Below are 24,358 nucleotides of genomic sequence, written 5' to 3'. Positions count from 1 at the left end.
TGGGGCGCTTTTTTTTGTGCTGATAGCTTTGAAGATAAGTTCTGATGGTGGTGAGAGTGGAGCAGGACTGTCTCCGTGGCGCAATTGGCTAGCGTGATCGGCTGTTAACCGGAAAGTTGGAGGTTCGAGTCCACCCGTTGGTGGTGCGGCGCTTTTTTTTTCTTTGAGATGATAGCTTTGAAGATATGTTCTAATGGTGGTAAGAGTGGAGCAGGACTGTCTCCGTGGCGCCATTGGCTTGCGCGATCGGCAGTTAACCGAAAGGTTGGAGTTTCGAGCCCACCCGGTGGTGGTGCGGCGCTTTTTTTCTTTGGGCTGATAGCTTTGAAGATATGTTATGATGGTGGTGAGAGTGAAGCAGGACTGTCTCCGTGGCGCAATTGGCTAGCGCGATGGGCTGTTAATCAAAAGGTCGGAGGTTCGAGCCCACCTGGTGGTGGTATGGCGCTTTTTTTTCTTTGGGCTGATAGCTTTGACGATATGTTCTAATGGTGGTAAGAGTGGAGCAGCACTGTCTCCGTGGCGCCATTGGCTAGCGCGATCGGCTGTTAACCGAAAGGTTGGAGTTTCGAGCCCTCCCTGGAGTGGTGTGTTGCTTTTTTCTTTGCGCTGATAGCTTTGAAGATATGTTCTGATGGTGGTGAGAGTGGAGCACGACTGTCTCCTTGGCGCAGTTGGCTAGCGCGATCGGCTGTTAACCGAAAGGTTGGAAGTTCGAGCCCACCCGGTGATGCTGGGGCGCTTTTTTTTTCTTTGTGCTGATAGCTTTGAAGATATGTTCTGATGGTGGTGAGAGTGAAGCAGGACTGTCTCCGTGGCGCAATTGGCTAGCGTGATCGGCTGTTAACCGAAAGGTTGGAGTTTCGAGCCCTTCCGGGAGTGGTGTGTTGCTTTTTTCTTTGCGGTAATAGCTTTGAAGATATGTTCTGATGGGGGTGAGAGGGGAGCAGGACTGTCTTCGTGGCGCAATTGGCTAGCGCGATCGGCTGTTAAACGAAAGGTTGGAGGTTCGAGCCCACCCGGTGATGCTGGGGCGCTTTTTCTTCTTTGTGCTGATAGCTTTGAAGATAAGTTCTGATGGTGGTGAGAGTGGAGCAGGACTGTCTCCGTGACGCAATTGGCTAGCGTGATCGGCTGTTAACCGGAAAGTTGGAGGTTCGAGTCCACCCATTGGTGGTGCGGCGCTTTTTTTTTCTTTGGGGTGATAGCTTTGACGATATGTTCTAATGGTGGTAAGAGTGGAGCAGGACTGTCTCCGTGGCGCCATTGGCTAGCGCGATTGGCAGTTAACCGAAAGCTTGGAGTTTCGAGCCCACCCGGTGGTGGTGCGGCGCTTTTTTTCTTTGGGCTGATAGCTTTGAAGATATGTTATGATGGTGGTGAGAGTGAAGCAGGACTGTCTCCGTGGCGCAATTGGCTAGCGCGATCGGCTGTTAACCGAAAGGTTGGAGTTTCGAGCCCTCCTGGAGTGGTGTGTTGCTTTTTTCTTTGCGCTGATAGCTTTGAAGATATGTTCTGATGGTGGTGAGAGTGGAGCACGACTGTCTCCTTGGCGCAATTGGCTAGCGTGATCGGCTGTTAACCGAAAAGTTGGAGGTTCGAGCCCACACGGTGGTGGTGCGGCGCTTTTTTTTTCTTTGGGCTGATAGCTTTGAAGATATGTTCTGATGGTGGTGCGAGTGGTGCAGGACTTTCTCCATGGCGCAATTGGCTAGCGCGATGGGCTCTTAATCAAAAGGTCGGAGGTTCGAGCCCACCCGGTGGTGGTATGGCGCTTTTTTTCTTTGGGCTGATAGCTCTGAAGATATGTTCTGATGGTGGTGAGAGTGGAGCAGTACTGTCTCCGTGGAGCAATTGGCTAGCGCGATCGGCTGTTGACCGAAAGGTTGGAGTTTCGAGCCCTCCCGGGAGTGGTTTGTTGCTTTTTTCTTTGCGCTGATAGCTTTGAAGATATGTTCTGATGGTGGTGAGAAAGGAGCAAGACTGTCTCCGTGGCGCAATGGGCTAGCGCGATCGGCTGTTAACCGAAAGGTTGGAGGTTCGAGCCCACCTGGTGGTGGTGCAGCGCTTTTTTTTCCTTGCGCTGATAGCTTTGAAGATATGTTCTGATGATGGTGAGAGTGGAGCAAGACTGCCTCCGTAGCGCAATGGGCTAGCGTGATCGGCTGTTAACCGAAAGGTTGGAGTTTCGAGCCCTCCCGGGAGTGGTGTGTTGCTTTTTTCTTTGCGCTGATAGCTTTGAAGATATCTTCTGATGGTGGTGAGAGTGGAGCAAGACTGTCTCCGTGGCGCAATAGGCTAGCGCGATCGGATGTTAACCGAAAGGTTGGAGGTTCGAGCCCACCTGGTGGTGGTGCAGCGCTTTTTTTTCCTTGCGCTGATAGCTTTGAAGATATGTTCTGATGATGGTGAGAGTGGAGCAGGACTGTCTCCGTGGCGCAATTGGCTAGCGCGATCGGCTGTTAACCGAAAAGTTGGAGGTTCGAGCCTAAGCGGTGGTTGCGCGGCGCTTTTTTTCTGTGGGCTGATAGCTTTGAAGATATGTTCTGATGGTGGTGAGAGTGGAGCAGGACTGTCTCCGTGGCGCAATTGGATAGCGTGATCGGCTGTTGACCGAAAGGTTGGAGTTTCGAGCCCTCCCGGGAGTGGTGTGTTGGTTTTTTCTTTGCGCTGATACCTTTGAAGATATGTTCTGATGGTGGTGAGAGTGGAGCAAGACTGTCTCCGTGGCGCAATGGGCTAGCGCGATCGGCTGTTAACCGAAAGGTTGGAGGTTCGAGCCCACCTGGTGGTGGTGCAGCGCTTTTTTTTCCTTGGGCTGATAGCTTTGAAGATATGTTCTGATGATGGTGAGAGTGGAGCAGGACTGTCTCCGTGGCGCAATTGGCTAGCGTGATCGGCTGTTAACCGGAAAGTTGGAGGTTCGAGTCCACCCGTTGGTGGTGCGGCGCTTTTTTTTTCTTTGGGCTGATAGCTTTGAAGATATGTTCTAATGGTGGTAAGAGTGGAGCAGGACTGTCTCCGTGGCGCCATTGGCTAGCGCAATCAGCAGTTAACCGAAAGGTTGGAGTTTCGAGCCCACCCGGTGGTGGTGCGGCGCTTTTTTTTCTTTGGGCTGATAACTTTGAAGATATGTTCTGATGGGGGTGAGAGTGAAGCAGGACTGTCTCTGTGGCGCAATTGGCTAGCGTGCTCGGCTGTTAACCAGAAAGTTGGAGGTTCGAGCCCACCCGTTGGTGGTGCGGCGCTTTTTTTTCTTTGGGCTGATAGCTTTGAAGATATGTTCTAATGGTGGTAAGAGTGGAGCAGGACTGTCTCCGTGGCGCCATTGGCTAGCGCGATCGGCTGTTAACCGAAAGGTTGGAGTTTCGAGCCCTCCCTGGAGTGGTGTGTTGCTTTTTTCTTTGCGCTGATAGCTTTGAAGATATGTTCTGATGGTGGTGAGAGTGGAGCACGACTGTCTCCTTGGCGCAGTTGGCTAGCGCGATCGGCTGTTAACCGAAAGGTTGGAAGTTCGAGCCCACCCGGTGATGCTGGGGCGCTTTTTTTTCTTTGTGCTGATAGCTTTGAAGATATGTTCTGATGGTGGTGAGAGTGAAGCAGGACTGTCTCCGTGGCGCAATTGGCTAGCGTGATCGGCTGTTAACCGAAAGGTTGGAGTTTCGAGCCCTTCCGGGAGTGGTGTGTTGCTTTTTTTCTTTGAGGTAATAGCTTTGAAGATATGTTCTGATGGTGGTGAGAGTGGAGCAGGACTGTCTTCGTGGCGCAATTGGCTAGCGCGATCGGCTGTTAAACGAAAGGTTGGAGGTTCGAGCCCACCCGGTGATGCTGGGGCGCTTTTTTTGTGCTGATAGCTTTGAAGATAAGTTCTGATGGTGGTGAGAGTGGAGCAGGACTGTCTCCGTGGCGCAATTGGCTAGCGTGATCGGCTGTTAACCGGAAAGTTGGAGGTTCGAGTCCACCCGTTGGTGGTGCGGCGCTTTTTTTTCTTTGAGCTGATAGCTTTGAAGATATGTTCTAATGGTGGTAAGAGTGGAGCAGGACTGTCTCCGTGGCGCCATTGGCTTGCGCGATCGGCAGTTAACCGAAAGGTTGGAGTTTCGAGCCCACCCGGTGGTGGTGCGGCGCTTTTTTTTCTTTGGGCTGATAGCTTTGAAGATATGTTATGATGGTGGTGAGAGTGAAGCAGGACTGTCTCTGTGGCGCAATTGGCTAGCGTGATCGGCTGTTAACCGGAAAGTTGGAGGTTCGAGTCCACCCGTTGGTGGTGCGGCGCTTTTTTTTTCTTTGGGCTGATAGCTTTGACGATATGTTCTAATGGTGGTAAGAGTGGAGCAGGACTGTCTCCGTGGCGCCATTGGCTAGCGCGATTGGCAGTTAACCGAAAGGTTGGAGTTTCGAGCCCACCCGGTGGTGGTGCGGCGCTTTTTTTTCTTTGGGCTGATAGCTTTGAAGATATGTTATGATGGTGGTGAGAGTGAAGCAGGACTGTCTCCGTGGCGCAATTGGCTAGCGCGATCGGCTGTTAACCGAAAGGTTGGAGTTTCGAGCCCTCGTGGAGTGGTGTGTTGCTTTTTTCTTTGCGCTGATAGCTTTGAAGATATGTTCTGATGGTGGTGAGAGTGGAGCACGACTGTCTCCTTGGTGCAATTGGCTGGCGTGATCGGCTGTTAACCGAAAAGTTGGAGGTTCGAGCCCACCCGGTGGTGGTGCGGCGCTTTTTTTTCTTTGGGCTGATAGCTTTGAAGATATGTTCTGATGGTGGTGCGAGTGGTGCAGGACTTTCTCCATGGCGATATTGGCTAGCGCGATGGGCTGTTAATCAAAAGGTCGGAGGTTCGAGCCCACCCGGTGGTGGTATGGCGCTTTTTTTTCTTTGGGCTGATAGCTCTGAAGATATGTTCTGATGGTGGTGAGAGTGGAGCAGTACTGTCTCCGTGGCGCAATTGGCTAGCGCGATCGGCTGTTGACCGAAAGGTTGGAGTTTCGAGCCCTCCCGGGAGTGGTTTGTTGCTTTTTTCTTTGCGCTGATAGCTTTGAAGATATGTTCTGATGGTGGTGAGAAAGGAGCAAGACTGTCTCCGTGGCGCAATGGGCTAGCGCGATCGGCTGTTAACCGAAAGGTTGGAGGTTCGAGCCCACCTGGTGGTGGTGCAGAGCTTTTTTTTCCTTGCGCTGATAGCTTTGAAGATATGTTCTGATGATGGTGAGAGTGGAGCAAGACTGCCTCCGTAGCGTAATGGGCTAGCGTGATCGGCTGTTAACCGAAAGGTTGGAGTTTCGAGCCCTCCCGGGAGTGGTTTGTTGCTTTTTTCTTTGCGCTGATAGCTTTGAAGATATGTTCTGATGGTGGTGAGAAAGGAGCAAGACTGTCTCCGTGGCGCAATGGGCTAGCGCGATCGGCTGTTAACCGAAAGGTTGGAGGTTCGAGCCCACCTGGTGGTGGTGCAGAGCTTTTTTTTCCTTGCGCTGATAGCTTTGAAGATATGTTCTGATGATGGTGAGAGTGGAGCAGGACTGTCTCCGTGGCGCAATTGGCTAGAGCGATCGGCTGTTAACCGAAAAGTTGGAGGTTCGAGCCTAAGCGGTGGTGGTGCGGCGCTTTATTTTCTTTGGGCTGATAGCTTTGAAGATATGTTCTGATGGTGGTGAGAGTGGTGCAGGACTGTCTCCATGGCGCAATTGGCTAGCGCGATGGGCTGTTAATCAAAAGGTCGGAGGTTCGAGCCCACCTGGTGGTGGTATGGCGCTTTTTTTTCTTTGCGCTGAAGGCTTTGAAGACATGTTCTGATGGTGGTGAGAGTGTAGCAGTACTGTCTCCGTGGCGCAATTGGCTAGCGCGTTCGGCTGTTGACCGAAAGGTTGGAGTTTCGAGCCCTCCCGGGAGTGGTGTGTTGCTTTTTTCTTTGCGCTGATAGCTTTGAAGATATGTTCTGATGGTGGTGAGAGTGGAGCAAGACTGTCTGCGTGGCGCAATGGGCTAGCGCGATTGGCTGTTAACCGATAGGTTGGAGGTTCGAGCCCACCCGGTGGTAGTGCGGCGCTTTTTTTTCTGTGGGCTGATAGCTTTGAAGATATGTTCTGATGGTGGTGAGAGTGGAGCAGGACTGTCTCCGTGGCGCAATTGGCTAGCGTGATCGGCTGTTAACCGAAAAGTTGGAGGCTCGAGCCCACCCGGTGGTGGTGCAGCGCTTTTTTTTTCCTTGGGCTGATAGCTTTGAAGATATGTTCTGATGGTGGTGAGAGTGGAGCAGGACTGTCTCCTTGGCGCAGTTGGCTAGCGCGATCGGCTGTTAACCGAAAGGTTGGAAGTTCGAGCCCACCCGGTGATGCTGGGGCGCTTTTTTTTCTTTGTGCTGATAGCTTTGAAGATATGTTCTGATGGTGGTGAGAGTGAAGCAGGACTGTCTCCGTGGCGCAATTGGCTAGCGTGATCGGCTGTTAACCGAAAGGTTGGAGTTTCGAGCCCTTCCGGGAGTGGTGTGTTGCTTCTTTCTTTGCGGTAATAGCTTTGAAGATATGTTCTGATGGGGGTGAGAGTGGAGCAGGACTGTCTTCGTGGCGCAATTGGCTAGCGCGATCGGCTGTTAAACGAAAGGTTGGAGGTTCGAGCCCACCCGGTGATGCTGGGGCGCTTTTTTTTCTTTGTGCTGATAGCTTTGAAGATAAGTTCTGATGGTGGTGAGAGTGGAGCAGGACTGTCTCTTTGGCGCAATTGGCTAGCGTGATCGGCTGTTAACCGGAAAGTTGGAGGTTCGAGTCCACCCGTTGGTGGTGCGGCGCTTTTTTTTCTTTGGGCTGATAGCTTTGACGATATGTTCTAATGGTGGTAAGAGTGGAGCAGGACTGTCTCCGTGGCGTCATTGGCTAGCGCGATTGGCAGTTAACCGAAAGCTTGGAGTTTCGAGCACACCCGGTGGTGGTGCGGCGCTTTTTTTTCTTTGGGCTGATAGCTTTGAAGATATGTTATGATGGTGGTGAGAGTGAAGCAGGACTGTCTCCGTGGCGCAATTGGCTAGCGCGATCGGCTGTTATCCGAAAAGTTGGAGGTTTGAGCCCACCCGGTGGTGGTGCGGCGCTTTTTTTTCTTTGGGCTGATAGCTTTGAAGATATCTTCTGATGATGGTGAGAGTGGAGCAGGACTGTCTCCGTGGCGCAATTGGCTAGAGCGATCGGCTGTTAACCGAAAAGTTGGAGGTTTCAGCCTAAGCGGTGGTGGTGCGGCGCTTTTTTTTCTTTGGGCTGATAGCTTTGAAGATATGTTCTGATGGTGGTGAGAGTGGTGCAGGACTGTCTCCATGGCGCAATTGGCTAGCGCGATGGGCTGTTAATCAAAAGGTCGGAGGTTCGAGCCCACCTGGTGGTGGTATGGCGCTTTTTTTCTTTGGGCTGAAGGCTTTGAAGACATGTTCTGATGGTGGTGAGAGTGTAGCAGTACTGTCTCTGTGGCGCAATTGGCTAGCGCGATCGGCTGTTGACCGAAAGGTTGGAGTTTCGAGCCCTCCCGGGAGTGGTGTGTTGCTTTTTTCTTTGCGCTGATAGCTTTGAAGATATGTTCTGATGGTGGTGAGAGTGGAGCAAGACTGTCTCCGTGGCGCAATTGGCTAGCGTGATCGGCTGTTAACCGGAAAGTTGGAGGTTCGAGTCCACCCGTTGGTGGTGCGGCGCTTTTTTTTTCTTTGGGCTGATAGCTTTGAAGATATGTTCTAATGGTGGTAAGAGTGGAGCAGGACTGTCTCCGTGGCGCCATTGGCTAGCGCAATCAGCAGTTAACCGAAAGGTTGGAGTTTCTAGCCCACCCGGTGGTGGTGCGGCGCTTTTTTTTCTTTGGGCTGATAACTTTGAAGATATGTTCTGATGGGGGTGAGAGTGAAGCAGGACTGTCTCTGTGGCGCAATTGGCTAGCGTGATCGGCTGTTAACAGGAAAGTTGGAGGTTCGAGCCCACCCGTTGGTGGTGCGGCGCTTTTTTTTCTTTGGGCTGATAGCTTTGAAGATATGTTCTAATGGTGGTAAGAGTGGAGCAGGACTGTCTCCGTGGCGCCATTGGCTAGCGCGATCGGCTGTTAACCGAAAGGTTGGAGTTTCGAGCCCTCCCTGGAGTGGTGTGTTGCTTTTTTCTTTGCGCTGATAGCTTTGAAGATAGGTTCTGATGGTGGTGAGAGTGGAGCACGACTGTCTCCTTGGCGCAGTTGGCTAGCGCGATCGGCTGTTAACCGAAAGGTTGGAAGTTCGAGCCCACCCGGTGATGCTGGGGCGCTTTTTTTTCTTTGAGCTGATAGCTTTGAAGATATGTTCTGATGGTGGTGCGAGTGGTGCAGGACTTTCTCCATGGCTCAATTGGCTAGCGCGATGGGCTGTTAATCAAAAGGTCGGAGGTTCGAGCCCACCCGGTGGTGGTATGGCGCTTTTTTTTCTTTGGGCTGATAGCTCTGAAGATATGTTCTGATGGTGGTGAGAGTGGAGCAGTACTGTCTCCGTGGCGCAATTGGCTAGCGCGATCGGCTGTTGACCGAAAGGTTGGAGTTTCGAGCCCTCCCGGGAGTGGTTTGTTGCTTTTTTCTTTGCGCTGATAGCTTTGAAGATATGTTCTGATGGTGGTGAGAAAGGAGCAAGACTGTCTCCGTGGCGCAATGGGCTAGCGCGATCGGCTGTTAACCGAAAGGTTGGAGGTTCGAGCCCACCTGGTGGTGGTGCAGAGCTTTTTTTTCCTTGCGCTGATAGCTTTGAAGATATGTTCTGATGATGGTGAGAGTGGAGCAAGACTGCCTCCGTAGCGTAATGGGCTAGCGTGATCGGCTGTTAACCGAAAGGTTGGAGTTTCGAGCCCTCCCGGGAGTGGTGTGTTGCTTTTTTCTTTGCGCTGATAGCTTTGAAGATATGTTCTGATGGTGGTGAGAGTGGAGCAAGACTGTCTCTGTTGCGCAATGGGCTAGCGCGATCGGCTGTTAACCGAAAGGTTCGAGGTTCGAGCCCACCTGGTGGTGGTGCAGCGCTTTTTTTTTCCTTGCGCTGATAGCTTTGAAGATATGTTCTGATGATGGTGAGAGTGGAGCAGGACTGTCTCCGTGGCGCAATTGGCTAGAGCGATCGGCTGTTAACCGAAAAGTTGGAGGTTCGAGCCTAAGCGGTGGTGGTGCGGCGCTTTATTTTCTTTGGGCTGATAGCTTTGAAGATATGTTCTGATGGTGGTGAGAGTGGTGCAGGACTGTCTCCATGGCGCAATTGGCTAGCGCGATGGGCTGTTAATCAAAAGGTCGGAGGTTCGAGCCCACCTGGTGGTGGTATGGCGCTTTTTTTTCTTTGCGCTGAAGGCTTTGAAGACATGTTCTGATGGTGGTGAGAGTGTAGCAGTACTGTCTCCGTGGCGCAATTGGCTAGCGCGATCGGCTGTTGACCGAAAGGTTGGAGTTTCGAGCCCTCCCGGGAGTGGTGTGTTGCTTTTTTCTTTGCGCTGATAGCTTTGAAGATATGTTCTGATGGTGGTGAGAGTGGAGCAAGACTGTCTGCGTGGCGCAATGGGCTAGCGCGATCGGCTGTTAACCGATAGGTTGGAGGTTCGAGCCCACCCGGTGGTAGTGCGGCGCTTTTTTTTCTGTGGGCTGATAGCTTTGAAGATATGTTCTGATGGCGGTGAGAGTGGAGCAGGACTGTCTCCGTGGCGCAATTGGCTAGCGTGATCGGCTGTTAACCGAAAAGTTGGAGGCTCGAGCCCACCCGGTGGTGGTGCGGCGCTTTTTTTTTTCCTTGGGCTGATAGCTTTGAAGATATGTTCTGATGGTGGTGAGAGTGGAGCACGACTGTCTCCTTGGTGCAATTGGCTGGCGTGATCGGCTGTTAACCGAAAAGTTGGAGGTTCGAGCCCACCCGGTGGTGGTGCGGCGCTTTTTTTTTTGGGCTGATAGCTTTGAAGATATGTTCTGATGGTGGTGCGAGTGGTGCAGGACTTTCTCCATGGCGCAATTGGCTAGCGCGATGGGCTGTTAATCAAAAGGTCGGAGGTTCGAGCCCACCCGGTGGTGGCATGGCGCTTTTTTTTCTTTGGGCTGATAGCTCTGAAGATATGTTCTGATGGTGGTGAGAGTGGAGCAGTACTGTCTCCGTGGCGCAATTGGCTAGCGCGATCGGCTGTTGACCGAAAGGTTGGAGTTTCGAGCCCTCCCGGGAGTGGTTTGTTGCTTTTTTCTTTGCGCTGATAGCTTTGAAGATATGTTCTGATGGTGGTGAGAAAGGAGCAAGACTGTCTCCGTGGCGCAATGGGCTAGCGCGATCGGCTGTTAACCGAAAGGTTGGAGGTTCGAGCCCACCTGGTGGTGGTGCAGAGCTTTTTTTTCCTTGCGCTGATAGCTTTGAAGATATGTTCTGATGATGGTGAGAGTGGAGCAAGACTGCCTCCGTAGCGTAATGGGCTAGCGTGATCGGCTGTTAACCGAAAGGTTGGAGTTTCGAGCCCTCCCGGGAGTGGTGTGTTGCTTTTTTCTTTGCGCTGATAGCTTTGAAGATATGTTCTGATGGTGGTGAGAGTGGAGCAAGACTGTCTCTGTTGCGCAATGGGCTAGCGCGATCGGCTGTTAACCGAAAGGTTCGAGGTTCGAGCCCACCTGGTGGTGGTGCAGCGCTTTTTTTTTCCTTGCGCTGATAGCTTTGAAGATATGTTCTGATGATGGTGAGAGTGGAGCAGGACTGTCTCCGTGGCGCAATTGGCTAGAGCGATCGGCTGTTAACCGAAAAGTTGGAGGTTCGAGCCTAAGCGGTGGTGGTGCGGCGCTTTATTTTCTTTGGGCTGATAGCTTTGAAGATATGTTCTGATGGTGGTGAGAGTGGTGCAGGACTGTCTCCATGGCGCAATTGGCTAGCGCGATGGGCTGTTAATCAAAAGGTCGGAGGTTCGAGCCCACCTGGTGGTGGTATGGCGCTTTTTTTTCTTTGCGCTGAAGGCTTTGAAGACATGTTCTGATGGTGGTGAGAGTGTAGCAGTACTGTCTCCGTGGCGCAATTGGCTAGCGCGATCGGCTGTTGACCGAAAGGTTGGAGTTTCGAGCCCTCCCGGGAGTGGTGTGTTGCTTTTTTCTTTGCGCTGATAGCTTTGAAGATATGTTCTGATGGTGGTGAGAGTGGAGCAAGACTGTCTGCGTGGCGCAATGGGCTAGCGCGATTGGCTGTTAACCGATAGGTTGGAGGTTCGAGCCCACCCGGTGGTAGTGCGGCGCTTTTTTTTCTGTGGGCTGATAGCTTTGAAGATATGTTCTGATGGTGGTGAGAGTGGAGCAGGACTGTCTCCGTGGCGCAATTGGCTAGCGTGATCGGCTGTTAACCGAAAAGTTGGAGGCTCGAGCCCACCCGGTGGTGGTGCGGCGCTTTTTTTTTCCTTGGGCTGATAGCTTTGAAGATATGTTCTGATGGTGGTGAGAGTGGAGCAGGACTGTCTCCTTGGCGCAGTTGGCTAGCGCGATCGGCTGTTAACCGAAAGGTTGGAAGTTCGAGCCCACCCGGTGATGCTGGGGCGCTTTTTTTTCTTTGTGCTGATAGCTTTGAAGATATGTTCTGATGGTGGTGAGAGTGAAGCAGGACTGTCTCCGTGGCGCAATTGGCTAGCGTGATCGGCTGTTAACCGAAAGGTTGGAGTTTCGAGCCCTTCCGGGAGTGGTGTGTTGCTTCTTTCTTTGCGGTAATAGCTTTGAAGATATGTTCTGATGGGGGTGAGAGTGGAGCAGGACTGTCTTCGTGGCGCAATTGGCTAGCGCGATCGGCTGTTAAACGAAAGGTTGGAGGTTCGAGCCCACCCGGTGATGCTGGGGCGCTTTTTTTTCTTTGTGCTGATAGCTTTGAAGATAAGTTCTGATGGTGGTGAGAGTGGAGCAGGACTGTCTCTTTGGCGCAATTGGCTAGCGTGATCGGCTGTTAACCGGAAAGTTGGAGGTTCGAGTCCACCCGTTGGTGGTGCGGCGCTTTTTTTTCTTTGGGCTGATAGCTTTGACGATATGTTCTAATGGTGGTAAGAGTGGAGCAGGACTGTCTCCGTGGCGTCATTGGCTAGCGCGATTGGCAGTTAACCGAAAGCTTGGAGTTTCGAGCACACCCGGTGGTGGTGCGGCGCTTTTTTTTCTTTGGGCTGATAGCTTTGAAGATATGTTATGATGGTGGTGAGAGTGAAGCAGGACTGTCTCCGTGGCGCAATTGGCTAGCGCGATCGGCTGTTAACCGAAAGGTTGGAGTTTCGAGCCCTCCTGGAGTGGTGTGTTGCTTTTTTCTTTGCGCTGATAGCTTTGAAGATATGTTCTGATGGTGGTGAGAGTGGAGCACGACTGTCTCCTTGGCGCAATTGGCTAGCGTGATCGGCTGTTATCCGAAAAGTTGGAGGTTTGAGCCCACCCGGTGGTGGTGCGGCGCTTTTTTTTCTTTGGGCTGATAGCTTTGAAGATATCTTCTGATGATGGTGAGAGTGGAGCAGGACTGTCTCCGTGGCGCAATTGGCTAGAGCGATCGGCTGTTAACCGAAAAGTTGGAGGTTTCAGCCTAAGCGGTGGTGGTGCGGCGCTTTTTTTTCTTTGGGCTGATAGCTTTGAAGATATGTTCTGATGGTGGTGAGAGTGGTGCAGGACTGTCTCCATGGCGCAATTGGCTAGCGCGATGGGCTGTTAATCAAAAGGTCGGAGGTTCGAGCCCACCTGGTGGTGGTATGGCGCTTTTTTTCTTTGGGCTGAAGGCTTTGAAGACATGTTCTGATGGTGGTGAGAGTGTAGCAGTACTGTCTCTGTGGCGCAATTGGCTAGCGCGATCGGCTGTTGACCGAAAGGTTGGAGTTTCGAGCCCTCCCGGGAGTGGTGTGTTGCTTTTTTCTTTGCGCTGATAGCTTTGAAGATATGTTCTGATGGTGGTGAGAGTGGAGCAAGACTGTCTCCGTGGCGCAATTGGCTAGCGTGATCGGCTGTTAACCGGAAAGTTGGAGGTTCGAGTCCACCCGTTGGTGGTGCGGCGCTTTTTTTTTCTTTGGGCTGATAGCTTTGAAGATATGTTCTAATGGTGGTAAGAGTGGAGCAGGACTGTCTCCGTGGCGCCATTGGCTAGCGCAATCAGCAGTTAACCGAAAGGTTGGAGTTTCTAGCCCACCCGGTGGTGGTGCGGCGCTTTTTTTTCTTTGGGCTGATAACTTTGAAGATATGTTCTGATGGGGGTGAGAGTGAAGCAGGACTGTCTCTGTGGCGCAATTGGCTAGCGTGATCGGCTGTTAACCGAAAGGTTGGAGTTTCGAGCCCTCCCTGGAGTGGTGTGTTGCTTTTTTCTTTGCGCTGATAGCTTTGAAGATAGGTTCTGATGGTGGTGAGAGTGGAGCACGACTGTCTCCTTGGCGCAGTTGGCTAGCGCGATCGGCTGTTAACCGAAAGGTTGGAAGTTCGAGCCCACCCGGTGATGCTGGGGCGCTTTTTTTTCTTTGAGCTGATAGCTTTGAAGATATGTTCTGATGGTGGTGAGAGTGAAGCAGGACTGTCTCCGTGGCGCAATTGGCTAGCGTGATCGGCTGTTAACCGAAAGGTTGGAGTTTCGAGCCCTTCCGGGAGTGGTGTGTTGCTTTTTTCTTTGAGGTAATAGCTTTGAAGATATGTTCTGATGGTGGTGAGAGTGGAGCAGGACTGTCTTCGTGGCGCAATCGGCTAGCGCAATCGGCTGTTAAACGAAAGGTTGGAGGTTCGAGCCCACCCGGTGATGCTTGGGCGCTTTTTTTGTGCTGATAGCTTTGAAGATAAGTTCTGATGGTGGTGAGAGTGGAGCAGGACTGTCTCCGTGGCGCAATTGGCTAGCGTGATCGGCTGTTAACCGGAAAGTTGGAGGTTCCAGTCCACCCGTTGGTGGTGCGGCGCTTTTTTTTTTCTTTGAGCTGATAGCTTTGACGATATGTTCTAATGGTGGTAAGAGTGGAGCAGGACTGTCTCCGTGGCGCCATTGGCTAGCGCGATCGGCAGTTAACCGAAAGGTTGGAGTTTCGAGCCCACGCGGTGGTGGTGCGGCGCTTTTTTTTCTTTGGGCTGATAGCTCTGAAGATATGTTCTGATGGTGGTGAGAGTGGAGCAGTACTGTCTCCGTGGCGCAATTGGCTAGCGCGATCGGCTGTTGACCGAAAGGTTGGAGTTTCGAGCCCTCCTGGAGTGGTGTGTTGCTTTTTTCTTTGCGGTAATAGCTTTGAAGATATGTTCTGATGGTGGTGAGAGTGGAGCAGGACTGTCTTCGTGGCGCAATTGGCTAGCGCGATCGGCTGTTAACCGATAGGTTGGAGGTTCGAGCCCACCCGGTGGTGGTGCGGCGCTTTTTTTTCTGTGGGCTGATAGCTTTGAAGATATGTTCTGATGGTGGTGAGAGTGGAGCACGACTGTCTCCTTGGCGCAGTTGGCTAGCGCGATCGGCTGTTAACCGAAAGGTTGGAAGTTCGAGCCCACCCGGTGATGCTGGGGCGCTTTTTTTCTTTGTGCTGATAGCTTTGAAGATATGTTCTGATGGTGGTGAGAGTGAAGCAGGACTGTCTCCGTGGCGCAATTGGCTAGCGTGATCGGCTGTTAACCGAAAGGTTGGAGTTTCGAGCCCTTCCGGGAGTGGTGTGTTGCTTTTTTCTTTGCGGTAATAGCTTTGAAGATATGTTCTGATGGGGGTGAGAGTGGAGCAGGACTGTCTTCATGGCGCAATTGGCTAGCGCGATCGGCTGTTAAACGAAAGGTTGGAGGTTCGAGCCCACCCGGTGATGCTGGGGCGCTTTTTTTTCTTTGTGCTGATAGCTTTGAAGATAAGTTCTGATGGTGGTGAGAGTGGAGCAGGACTGTCTCCGTGGCGCAATTGGCTAGCGTGATCGGCTGTTAACCGGAAAGTTGGAGGTTCGAGTCCACCCGTTGGTGGTGCGGCGCTTTTTTTTTCTTTGGGCTGATAGCTTTGACGATATGTTCTAATGGTGGTAAGAGTGGAGCAGGACTGTCTCCGCGGCGCCATTGGCTAGCGCGATTGGCAGTTAACCGAAAGCTTGGAGTTTCGAGCCCACCCGGTGGTGGTGCGGCGCTTTTTTTTCTTTGGGCTGATAGCTTTGAAGATATGTTATGATGGTCGTGAGAGTGAAGCAGGACTGTCTCCGTGGCGCAATTGGCTAGCGCGATCGGCTGTTAACCGAAAGGTTGGAGTTTCGAGCCCTCCTGGAGTGGTGTGTTGCTTTTTTCTTTGCGCTGATAGCTTTGAAGATATGTTCTGATGGTGGTGAGAGTGGAGCACGACTGTCTCCTTGGCGCAATTGGCTAGCGTGATCGGCTTTTAACCGAAAAGTTGGAGGTTCGAGCCCACCCGGTGGTGGTGCGGCGCTTTTTTTTCTTTGGGCTGATAGCTTTGAAGATATGTTCTGATGGTGGTGCGAGTGGTGCAGGACTTTCTCCATGGCGCAATTGGCTAGCGCGATCGGCTGTTGACCGAAAGGTTGGAGTTTCGAGCCCTCCCGGGAGTGGTTTGTTGCTTTTTTCTTTGCGCTGATGGCTTTGAAGATATGTTCTGATGGTGGTGAGAAAGGAGCAAGACTGTCTCCGTGGCGCAATGGGCTAGCGCGATCGGCTGTTAACCGAAAAGTTGGAGGTTCGAGCCTAAGCGGTGGTTGCGCGGCGCTTTTTTTCTGTGGGCTGATAGCTTTGAAGATATGTTCTGATGGTGGTGAGAGTGGAGCAGGACTGTCTTCGTGGCGCAATTGGATAGCGTGATCGGCTGTTGACCGAAAGGTTGGAGTTTCGAGCCCTCCCGGGAGTGGTGTGTTGCTTTTTTCTTTGCGCTGATACCTTTGAAGATATGTTCTGATGGTGGTGAGAGTGGAGCAAGACTGTCTCCGTGGCGCAATGGGCTAGCGCGATCGGCTGTTAACCGAAAGGTTGGAGGTTCGAGCCCACCTGGTGGTGGTGCAGCGCTTTTTTTTCCTTGGGCTGATAGCTTTCAAGATATGTTCTGATGATGGTGAGAGTGGAGCAGGACTGTCTCCGTGGCGCAATTGGCTAGCGTGATCGGCTGTTAACCGGAAAGTTGGAGGTTCGAGTCCACCCGTTGGTGGTGCGGCGCTTTTTTTTTTCTTTGGGCTGATAGCTTTGAAGATATGTTCTAATGGTGGTAAGAGTGGAGCAGGACTGTCTCCGTCGCGCCATTGGCTAGCGCAATCAGCAGTTAACCGAAAGGTTGGAGTTTCGAGCCCACTAGGTGGTGGTGCGGCGCTTTTTTTTCTTTTGGCTGATAACTTTGAAGATATGTTCTGATGGGGGTGAGAGTGAAGCAGGACTGTCTCTGTGGCGCAATTGGCTAGCGTGATCGGCTGTTAACCGGAAAGTTGGAGGTTCGAGCCCACCCGTTGGTGGTGCGGCGCTTTTTTTTTCTTTGGGCTGATAGCTTTGAAGATATGTTCTAATGGTGGTAAGAGTGGAGCAGGACTGTCTCCGTGGCGCCATTGGCTAGCGCGATCGGCTGTTAACCGAAAGGTTGGAGTTTCGAGCCCTCCCTGGAGTGGTGTGTTGCTTTTTTCTTTGCGCTGATAGCTTTGAAGATATGTTCTGATGGTGGTGAGAGTGGAGCACGACTGTCTCCTTGGCGCAGTTGGCTAGCGCGATCGGCTGTTACCTGAAAGGTTGGAAGTTCGAGCCCACACGGTGATGCTGGGGCGCTTTTTTTTCTTTGTGCTGATAGCTTTGAAGATATGTTCTGATGGTGGTGAGAGTGAAGCAGGACTGTCTCCGTGGCGCAATTGGCTAGCGTGATCGGCTGTTAACCGAAAGGTTGGAGTTTCGAGCCCTTCCGGGAGTGGTGTGTTGCTTTTTTTCTTTGAGGTAATAGCTTTGAAGATATGTTCTGATGGTGGTGAGAGTGGAGCAGGACTGTCTTCGTGGCGCAATTGGCTAGCGCGATCGGCTGTTAAACGAAAGGTTGGAGGTTCGAGCCCACCCGGTGATGCTGGGGCGCTTTTTTTGTGCTGATAGCTTTGAAGATAAGTTCTGATGGTGGTGAGAGTGGAGCAGGACTGTCTCCGTGGCGCAATTGGCTAGCGTGATCGGCTGTTAACCGGAAAGTTGGAGGTTCGAGTCCACCCGTTGGTGGTGCGGCGCTTTTTTTTTCTTTGAGCTGATAGCTTTGAAGATATGTTATAATGGTGGTAAGAGTGGAGCAGGACTGTCTCCATGGCGCCATTGGCTTGCGCGATCGGCAGTTAACCGAAAGGTTGGAGTTTCGAGCCCACCCGGTGGTGGTGCGGCGCTTTTTTTTCTTTGGGCTGATAGCTTTGAAGATATGTTATGATGGTGGTGAGAGTGAAGCAGGACTGTCTCCGTGGCGCAATTGGCTAGCGTGATCGGCTGTTAACCGGAAAGTTGGAGGTTCGAGTCCACCCGTTGGTGGTGCGGCGCTTTTTTTTCTTTGGGCTGATAGCTTTGACGATATGTTCTAATGGTGGTAAGAGTGGAGCAGGACTGTCTCCGTGGCGCCATTGGCTAGCGCGATTGGCAGTTAACCGAAAGGTTGGAGTTTCGAGCCCACCCGGTGGTGCGGCGCTTTTTTTTCTTTGGGCTGATAGCTTTGAAGATATGTTATGATGGTGGTGAGAGTGAAGCAGGACTGTCTCCGTGGCGCAATTGGCTAGCGCGATCGGCTGTTAACCGAAAGGTTGGAGTTTCGAGCCCTCCTGGAGTGGTGTGTTGCTTTTTTCTTTGCGCTGATAGCTTTGAAGATATGTTCTGATGGTGGTGAGAGTGGAGCACGACTGTCTCCTTGGTGCAATTGGCTGGCGTGATCGGCTGTTAACCGAAAAGTTGGAGGTTCGAGCCCACCCGGTGGTGGTGCGGCGCTTTTTTTCTTTGGGCTGATAGCTTTGAAGATATGTTCTGATGGTGGTGCGAGTGGTGCAGGACTTTCTCCATGGCGCAATTGGCTAGCGCGATGGGCTGTTAATCAAAAGGTCGGAGGTTCGAGCCCACCCGGTGGTGGTATGGCGCTTTTTTTTCTTTGGGCTGATAGCTCTGAAGATATGTTCTGATGGTGGTGAGAGTGGAGCAGTACTGTCTCCGTGGCGCAATTGGCTAGCGCGATCGGCTGTTGACCGAAAGGTTGGAGTTTCGAGCCCTCCCGGGAGTGGTTTGTTGCTTTTTTCTTTGCGCTGATAGCTTTGAAGATATGTTCTGATGGTGGTGAGAAAGGAGCAAGACTGTCTCCGTGGCGCAATGGGATAGCGCGATCGGCTGTTAACCGAAAGGTTGGAGGTTCGAGCCCACCTGGTGGTGGTGCAGCGCTTTTTTTTCCTTGCGCTGATAGCTTTGAAGTTATGTTCTGATGATGGTGAGAGTGGAGCAAGACTGCCTCCGTAGCGTAATGGGCTAGCGTGATCCGCTGTTAACCGAAAGGTTGGAGTTTCGAGCCCTCCCGGGAGTGGTGTGTTGCTTTTTTCTTTGCGCTGATAGCTTTGAAGATATGTTCTGATGGTGGTGAGAGAGGAGCAAGACTGTCTCCGTGGCGTAATGGGCTAGCGCGATCGGCTGTTAACCGAAAGGTTCGAGGTTCGAGCCCACCTGGTGGTCGTGCAGCGCTTTTTTTTTCCTTGCGCTGATAGCTTTGAAGATATGTTCTGATGATGGTGAGAGTGGAGCAGGACTGTCTCCGTGGCGCAATTGGCTAGAGCGATCGGCTGTTAACCGAAAAGTTGGAGGTTCGAGCCTAAGCGGTGGTGGTGCGGCGCTTTTTTTTCTTTGGGCTGATAGCTTTGAAGATATGTTCTGATGGTGGTGAGAGTGGTGCAGGACTGTCTCCATGGCGCAATTGGCTAGCGCGATGGGCTGTTAATCAAAAGGTCGGAGGTTCGAGCCCACCTGGTGGTGGTATGGCGCTTTTTTTTCTTTGGTCTGAAGGCTTTGAAGACATGTTCTGATGGTGGTGAGAGTGTAGCAGTACTGTCTCCGTGGCGCAATTGGCTAGCGCGATCGGCTGTTGACCGAAAGGTTGGAGTTTGGAGCCCTCCCGGGAGTGGTGTGTTGCTTTTTTCTTTGCGCTGATAGCTTTGAAGATATGTTCTGATGGTGGTGAGAGTGGAGCAAGACTGTCTCCGTGGCGCAATGGGCTAGCGCGATCGGCTGTTAACCGATAGGTTGGAGGTTCGAGCCCACCCGGTGGTGGTGCGGCGCTTTTTTTTCTTTGGTCTGAAGGCTTTGAAGACATGTTCTGATGGTGGTGAGAGTGTAGCAGTACTGTCTCCGTGGCGCAATTGGCTAGCGCGATCGGCTGTTGACCGAAAGGTTGGAGTTTGGAGCCCTCCCGGGAGTGGTGTGTTGCTTTTTTCTTTGCGCTGATAGCTTTGAAGATATGTTCTGATGGTGGTGAGAGTGGAGCAAGACTGTCTCCGTGGCGCAATGGGCTAGCGCGATCGGCTGTTAACCGATAGGTTGGAGGTTCGAGCCCACCCGGTGGTGGTGCGGCGCTTTTTTTTTCTGTGGGCTGATAGCTTTGAAGATATGTTCTGATGGTGGTGAGAGTGGAGCAGGACTGTCTCCGTGGCGCCATTGGCTAGCGCGATTGGCAGTTAACCGAAAGCTTGGAGTTTCGAGCACACCCGGTGGTGGTGCGGCGCTTTTTTTTCTTTGGGCTGATAGCTTTGAAGATATGTTATGATGGTGGTGAGAGTGAAGCAGGACTGTCTCCGTGGCGCAATTGGCTAGCGCGATCGGCTGTTAACCGAAAGGTTGGAGTTTCGAGCCCTCCTGGAGTGGTGTGTTGCTTTTTTCTTTGCGCTGATAGCTTTGAAGATATGTTCTGATGGTGGTGAGAGTGGAGCACGACTGTCTCCTTGGCGCAATTGGCTAGCGTGATCGGCTGTTAACCGAAAAGTTGGAGGTTCGAGCCCACCCGGTGGTGGTGCGGCGCTTTTTTTTCTTTGGGCTGATAGCTTTGAAGATATGTTCTGATGGTGGTGCGAGTGGTGCAGGACTTTCTCCATGGCGCACTTGGCTAGCGCGATGGCCTGTTAATCATAAGGCCGGAGGTTCGAGCCCACCCGGTGGTGGTATGGCGCTTTTTTTTCTTTGGGCTGATAGCTCTGAAGATATGTTCTGATGGTGGTGAGAGTGGAGCAGTACTGTCTCCGTGGCGCAATTGGCTAGCGCGATCGGCTGTTGACCGAAAGGTTGGAGTTTCGAGCCCTCCCGGGAGTGGTTTGTTGCTTTTTTCTTTGCGCTGATAGCTTTGAAGATATGTTCTGATGGTGGTGAGAAAGGAGCAAGACTGTCTCCGTGGCGCAATGGGCTAGCGCGATCGGCTGTTAACCGAAAGGTTGGAGGTTCGAGCCCACCTGGTGGTGGTGCAGCGCTTTTTTTTCCTTGCGCTGATAGCTTTGAAGATATGTTCTGATGATGGTGAGAGTGGAGCAAGACTGCCTCCGTAGCGCAATGGGCTAGCGTGATCGGCTGTTAACCGAAAGGTTCGAGGTTCGAGCCCACCTGGTGGTGGTGCAGCGCTTTTTTTTTCCTTGCGCTGATAGCTTTGAAGATATGTTCTGATGATGGTGAGAGTGGAGCAGGACTGTCTCCGTGGCGCAATTGGCTAGAGCGATCGGCTGTTAACCGAAAAGTTGGAGGTTCGAGCCTAAGCGGTGGTGGTGCGGCGCTTTATTTTCTTTGGGCTGATAGCTTTGAAGATATGTTCTGATGGTGGTGAGAGTGGTGCAGGACTGTCTCCATGGCGCAATTGGCTAGCGCGATGGGCTGTTAATCAAAAGGTCGGAGGTTCGAGCCCACCTGGTGGTGGTATGGCGCTTTTTTTTCTTTGCGCTGAAGGCTTTGAAGACATGTTCTGATGGTGGTGAGAGTGTAGCAGTACTGTCTCCGTGGCGCAATTGGCTAGCGCGATCGGCTGTTGACCGAAAGGTTGGAGTTTCGAGCCCTCCCGGGAGTGGTGTGTTGCTTTTTTCTTTGCGCTGATAGCTTTGAAGATATGTTCTGATGGTGGTGAGAGTGGAGCAAGACTGTCTGCGTGGCGCAATGGGCTAGCGCGATTGGCTGTTAACCGATAGGTTGGAGGTTCGAGCCCACCCGGTGGTAGTGCGGCGCTTTTTTTTCTGTGGGCTGATAGCTTTGAAGATATGTTCTGATGGTGGTGAGAGTGGAGCAGGACTGTCACCGTGGCGCAATTGGCTAGCGTGATCGGCTGTTAACCGAAAAGTTGGAGGCTCGAGCCCACCCGGTGGTGGTGCGGCGCTTTTTTTTTCCTTGGGCTGATAGCTTTGAAGATATGTTCTGATGGTGGTGAGAGTGGAGCAGGACTGTCTCCTTGGCGCAGTTGGCTAGCGCGATCGGCTGTTAACCGAAAGGTTGGAAGTTCGAGCCCACCCGGTGATGCTGGGGCGCTTTTTTTCTTTGTGCTGATAGCTTTGAAGATATGTTCTGATGGTGGTGAGAGTGAAGCAGGACTGTCTCCGTGGCGCAATTGGCTAGCGTGATCGGCTGTTAACCGAAAGGTTGGAGTTTCGAGCCCTTCCGGGAGTGGTGTGTTGCTTCTTTCTTTGCGGTAATAGCTTTGAAGATATGTTCTGATGGGGGTGAGAGTGGAGCAGGACTGTCTTCGTGGCGCAATTGGCTAGCGCGATCGGCTGTTAAACGAAAGGTTGGAGGTTCGAGCCCACCCGGTGATGCTGGGGCGCTTTTTTTTCTTTGTGCTGATAGCTTTGAAGATAAGTTCTGATGGTGGTGAGAGTGGAGCAGGACTGTCTCTTTGGCGCAATTGGCTAGCGTGATCGGCTGTTAACCGGAAAGTTGGAGGTTCGAGTCCACCCGTTGGTGGTGCGGCGCTTTTTTTTCTTTGGGCTGATAGCTTTGACGATATGTTCTAATGGTGGTAAGAGTGGAGCAGGACTGTCTCCGTGGCGTCATTGGCTAGCGCGATTGGCAGTTAACCGAAAGCTTGGAGTTTCGAGCACACCCGGTGGTGGTGCGGCGCTTTTTTTTCTTTGGGCTGATAGCTTTGAAGATATGTTATGATGGTGGTGAGAGTGAAGCAGGACTGTCTCCGTGGCGCAATTGGCTAGCGCGATCGGCTGTTAACCGAAAGGTTGGAGTTTCGAGCCCTCCTGGAGTGGTGTGTTGCTTTTTTCTTTGCGCTGATAGCTTTGAAGATATGTTCTGATGGTGGTGAGAGTGGAGCACGACTGTCTCCTTGGCGCAATTGGCTAGCGTGATCGGCTGTTATCCGAAAAGTTGGAGGTTTGAGCCCACCCGGTGGTGGTGCGGCGCTTTTTTTTCTTTGGGCTGATAGCTTTGAAGATATCTTCTGATGATGGTGAGAGTGGAGCAGGACTGTCTCCGTGGCGCAATTGGCTAGAGCGATCGGCTGTTAACCGAAAAGTTGGAGGTTTCAGCCTAAGCGGTGGTGGTGCGGCGCTTTTTTTTCTTTGGGCTGATAGCTTTGAAGATATGTTCTGATGGTGGTGAGAGTGGTGCAGGACTGTCTCCATGGCGCAATTGGCTAGCGCGATGGGCTGTTAATCAAAAGGTCGGAGGTTCGAGCCCACCTGGTGGTGGTATGGCGCTTTTTTTCTTTGGGCTGAAGGCTTTGAAGACATGTTCTGATGGTGGTGAGAGTGTAGCAGTACTGTCTCTGTGGCGCAATTGGCTAGCGCGATCGGCTGTTGACCGAAAGGTTGGAGTTTCGAGCCCTCCCGGGAGTGGTGTGTTGCTTTTTTCTTTGCGCTGATAGCTTTGAAGATATGTTCTGATGGTGGTGAGAGTGGAGCAAGACTGTCTCCGTGGCGCAATTGGCTAGCGTGATCGGCTGTTAACCGGAAAGTTGGAGGTTCGAGTCCACCCGTTGGTGGTGCGGCGCTTTTTTTTTCTTTGGGCTGATAGCTTTGAAGATATGTTCTAATGGTGGTAAGAGTGGAGCAGGACTGTCTCCGTGGCGCCATTGGCTAGCGCAATCAGCAGTTAACCGAAAGGTTGGAGTTTCTAGCCCACCCGGTGGTGGTGCGGCGCTTTTTTTTCTTTGGGCTGATAACTTTGAAGATATGTTCTGATGGGGGTGAGAGTGAAGCAGGACTGTCTCTGTGGCGCAATTGGCTAGCGTGATCGGCTGTTAACAGGAAAGTTGGAGGTTCGAGCCCACCCGTTGGTGGTGTGGCGCTTTTTTTTCTTTGGGCTGATAGCTTTGAAGATATGTTCTAATGGTGGTAAGAGTGGAGCAGGACTGTCTCCGTGGCGCCATTGGCTAGCGCGATCGGCTGTTAACCGAAAGGTTGGAGTTTCGAGCCCTCCCTGGAGTGGTGTGTTGCTTTTTTCTTTGCGCTGATAGCTTTGAAGATAGGTTCTGATGGTGGTGAGAGTGGAGCACGACTGTCTCCTTGGCGCAGTTGGCTAGCGCGATCGGCTGTTAACCGAAAGGTTGGAAGTTCGAGCCCACCCGGTGATGCTGGGGCGCTTTTTTTTCTTTGAGCTGATAGCTTTGAAGATATGTTCTGATGGTGGTGAGAGTGAAGCAGGACTGTCTCCGTGGCGCAATTGGCTAGCGTGATCGGCTGTTAACCGAAAGGTTGGAGTTTCGAGCCCTTCCGGGAGTGGTGTGTTGCTTTTTTCTTTGAGGTAATAGCTTTGAAGATATGTTCTGATGGTGGTGAGAGTGGAGCAGGACTGTCTTCGTGGCGCAATCGGCTAGCGCGATCGGCTGTTAAACGAAAGGTTGGAGGTTCGAGCCCACCCGGTGATGCTTGGGCGCTTTTTTTGTGCTGATAGCTTTGAAGATAAGTTCTGATGGTGGTGAGAGTGGAGCAGGACTGTCTCCGTGGCGCAATTGGCTAGCGTGATCGGCTGTTAACCGGAAAGTTGGAGGTTCGAGTCCACCCGTTGGTGGTGCGGCGCTTTTTTTTTCTTTGAGCAGATAGCTTTGACGATATGTTCTAATGGTGGTAAGAGTGGAGCAGGACTGTCTCCGTGGCGCCATTGGCTAGCGCGATCGGCAGTTAACCGAAAGGTTGGAGTTTCGAGCCCACGCGGTGGTGGTGCGGCGCTTTTTTTTCTTTGGGCTGATAGCTCTGAAGATATGTTCTGATGGTGGTGAGAGTGGAGCAGTACTGTCTCCGTGGCGCAATTGGCTAGCGCGATCGGCTGTTGACCGAAAGGTTGGAGTTTCGAGCCCTCCTGGAGTGGTGTGTTGCTTTTTTCTTTGCGGTAATAGCTTTGAAGATATGTTCTGATGGTGGTGAGAGTGGAGCAGGACTGTCTTCGTGGCGCAATTGGCTAGCGCGATCGGCTGTTAACCGATAGGTTGGAGGTTCGAGCCCACCCGGTGGTGGTGCGGCGCTTTTTTTTCTGTGGGCTGATAGCTTTGAAGATATGTTCTGATGG

Source organism: Rhipicephalus microplus, chromosome 3, assembly GCF_043290135.1.
Source record: "Rhipicephalus microplus isolate Deutch F79 chromosome 3, USDA_Rmic, whole genome shotgun sequence".
Classification (NCBI taxonomy): domain Eukaryota; kingdom Metazoa; phylum Arthropoda; class Arachnida; order Ixodida; family Ixodidae; genus Rhipicephalus; species Rhipicephalus microplus.
The sequence above is the reverse complement of the archived record's forward strand: the minus strand, read 5'-3'. Positions refer to the sequence as shown.